The sequence below is a fragment of the Octopus bimaculoides genome, chromosome 23 (assembly GCF_001194135.2).
Source record: "Octopus bimaculoides isolate UCB-OBI-ISO-001 chromosome 23, ASM119413v2, whole genome shotgun sequence".
NCBI classification, from domain to species: Eukaryota; Metazoa; Mollusca; class Cephalopoda; order Octopoda; family Octopodidae; genus Octopus; species Octopus bimaculoides.
Genome location: NC_069003.1, coordinates 30,906,840 through 30,910,644, shown reverse-complemented (window position 1 = coordinate 30,910,644; position 3,805 = coordinate 30,906,840). Strand labels below are relative to the sequence as shown.

At 30.5% G+C, this 3,805-nt stretch overlaps 1 protein-coding gene across 4 annotated transcripts in view; it reads left to right on the top strand.

Moving 5' to 3' along the window:
- LOC106870412 (otoferlin) overlaps positions 1-3,805 on the top strand; it is a 360,495-nt gene that overhangs the window by 98,458 nt on the left and 258,232 nt on the right. The gene's annotated exons all lie outside the window — the stretch shown is intronic.

Below are 3,805 nucleotides of genomic sequence, written 5' to 3'. Positions count from 1 at the left end.
GGGGGGGGGTGTTCTCTCCTTTTTTATCTTTGCTTACTTTTCTGTTGTAATTTTTGCAGGTTTGTCTTTTCAAGCTTTTTGTGTCATGGTTTTGCCAAAGTATACTTCTTTAGCGGCTTCGTCTCTTTCATTATTATTATTATGATTATTATTATTATTATTATTATCATCATCATCATCATTATTGTTGTTATTATTACTATTCTTGTTATCATAATTATTATTATTATTATTATTATTATTATTATTATTATTATTATTATTATGAAATTACAAAAAAGCAAAAAAAATTCCATCCATATTGCATGCTTGATAAGAATATTGCAGCGTGGGGTATGTATATATATAGAACTGTTTCAGATTTAAGGACTGCTTTACGTAGCTATATCTTAAGAAGTTGTTTGAAGTTTTTGCATTTGGAACATTTGAATTTCATTTCTTTCAATTAGCATGTTTTTCCGTATACTAAGCCATTGTTAAATGTATATACACATGCATACACACAAACACACACATACAAACGTGTATATATATATATATATAGTGTACTGTTCCATGATGGTAGGATCAACAAAAAAATTACTCCATCTGGTGAGAGACAAATGATGTTTAATAGACACAATATATGTTTTAATGTGCTATTATTCGTTTCATGTGCTATTATTCGTTTCACGTGCTGTCCACATGGCATAATGAACAACAATTTTAGTTCCTTATTCCATGTGGGTAGTGTCCGATGATTGTGCTAGGACACCAGACATGTTAAAAAACACTGTTTGACATGCTCTCAGTACATGAAACTAATAATAGCACATAAAAACATATTGTATATGTGTGTGTGTGTGTGTGTGTGTGTGTGTGTGTGTGTGTGTGTGTTATAATTTAGAGCAAACAGTAAAAGGTTGTCCTTGTAGTACTCGGACTTTCGAATGTCAGAGCAAGGAACTCTGATACCCAGAAATATGCATGCACACCAGTATGCACGTGCACCAGTACACACACGCACACACATATACACCCTTACACATGTATACATTGTTCTTGTCATAAGAATTAATAAACTTTGGAGAGAACGTGAAATAATTCTTATTTAAAACTGGATCTTGAAGCATATATAAAGCACGTATTTTACTCAGATGGGTCCCCATAACCATTTGATGTCTAAAATAAAATCCCCTTATATAGGTGTAGCCATAGCTGTGTGCTACAAAGTCTGCATCCCAACCACATGGTTCCAGGTTCAGTCCCATGGCATGTCAACTTGGGCAAGTGTTTTCTACTATAGCCCCAGGCTGACCAAAGCCTTGTGAGTGGATGTGGTAGACGGAAACTGAAAGAAGACCATCGTGTATATATGTATGGATCTGTGTGTATCTTTGTATCTGTGCTTGTCCCCCACCACCACTTGTCAACCAATGTTGGTGTGTTTACATCCCTATAACTTAGTGGTTCAGCAAAAGTGACCGATAGAATAAGTACAAAGCTTTAAAAAAAATTAAGTACTGGGGTTGATCTGTTAGACTAAAATTTTTCAATGCAGTGCCCCAGCATGACCACAGTTTAATGAATGAAACAAGTAAAAGATAAAAGATGTGTGTATGTGTGTGTGTGTACGTGTATGTGTGTGTGTGTGTGTGAACAAGTACAAGACTGCATCATTTAATAACCAGTTAATGACATTTATAAAACAAGATAAATTTATCATAAGTCTGTGAGGTACCATGCAGGGAAATGGTACCTAACTTTACAGACAAGGTTTTTTACTTCATTGAATTTTATTAAATAAAAATAAGTTAGGTACTACAATTAATACTTTGAAAAATTTTTGAACTTTTGTTGCTTAAAAGCGTGATTTTTCATTTTACTACATTTTTTTAAAAAAAAATTTATTTTGCTTTCTTTAACCCTTTTGTTACCAAATTCCAATTGAAATTCACTGCCTTTGTTTAAATTCATTTTGAAAATGTTGAAGAATTTAGAGATATAACAATAATTATTAAGCTGATGTTTGGAACATTAATTAGCATGAAATTTGGAGAGATTTTAATTTAGATCACTTTAAACCTTTCATTACTATTTTTCTATCGAAATTCACTGCCTTTCTTTTTATTAATTTCGAAAATAATGAAGAATTTAGTGAGATAATGATACTTATTAAGCTGATGCCTGGAACATTAATTAGCATATTTTAATGAAAGGTCTTAATTTTGATCACTTTAACCCTTTCATTACCATACTCCAATTGCAGCACACTGCATTTGCTTTAATTAATTAAAAAAATAATGAAGGATTTCATAAAAATAACTCTATCATTAATAAGTTAGAGTTTGAGACATAAATTAACATGGAATTTTAATGGAAATTTTGGGTTTAAGTTTCTTTAAAAAGAGGAAGTTTGTATCAAATGACCAGGGACAGTCTCAGGCGAGTTGGTACCAAAAGGGTGAATGAAAAATAAATAAATGAACTTTATATGTATTTCCTTTCAGTTTTTCAGCCATTTGAAGAATCCTTTCTTCAAATATTAATTGATTGGTGAATTTAGGATTGTTTAGAAAATGCATATTTTTCTACATTAAATATAGACATTAATTTAATAAAAGTTACACACAGAGTTAATCATAAGTTTTAAACAAATAAACCAGCTTTACATCATAAATTGAATACTTTCTTCTCTGTCTATATTTAACATTAATCCCCTATATTTAACATTAATCCCCTATATTTAACATTAATCCCCTTTAACTACCGTTTTATATACCATTCTGTTTTTGTTGAGTGATGCCATATTTGAAACTATTTTCTGTTGAAATATGGCAAGTTTATTGAGGCAATATAAGTTGCAGAAAATACCATTTCTAATTTTTGGTAGATATTTAACTTCATTATTGGAACAATTTTGGAATCTAATTTCACTGTTAAAGTGTTAAGGGACTTCATCAAACTTGTGATCAAAGACATTCCAACCATGACTGTCCTACTTTTTTTCCAGACACACTGAATTCAGGACTACATTATCCAATGTTTCCTACTTCATTTTAACCCTTTTGCTGCAGAAATCAAATATGCCCACTCAAAATTTCATTACCTTTAACAACAGAAAGTAGTTTTATATACCAATCTGTATTTTGTTGAGGAATGTCATGTCTGAAATTATTTCCTGTTGCGATATGGCAAGTTTGTTGAAGTAGTGTGACTTGCAGAAAATAACAGTTCTATTTTTTTTGGCTGATGTTTAACATTGTTATTCGAATAACCAGAAATTTAATTTCACAGCTAAAGGATTAAGCAAAATAAATGATTTTTCTTTTTTTTTTTTTTTCATTTTTAAATGTATGAAACATCACGATGTATATTTTCTTACTTTCTCTTGTTTTCAAAATCTCTCATCTTAATGTTTCTATTTTACTGTGTTTATTTTTGTTTTCATACTTGATCAGATTATCTCATTTCTAAATTCTGATTTCTACTCATTCAATGTTAATAAATATTTTCAAATAACCATCTCACAACATATTAAAACCTAAAAGCGTAAATATTTTCTGGTATACAAGTCAACATAGCACATAGTGTAGACATGTGGTGTAAACATTCAAACATTGTCGCTACCTTTCCAAATCCTGCTGCATTTCCCATGGAATTTCTAATCCTCAAAAATCATTTAGTTATGTAAGTCAACCAATCTCATTTTGGCTGTAAATTGTGATTTGAAAAATTTGACTTGTATGCTGGAAAATACAGTATAAATGCTAATCTCTTTTAACTTGGTAAATATCTTGATATGTAATAATAGATGGATTAAGCC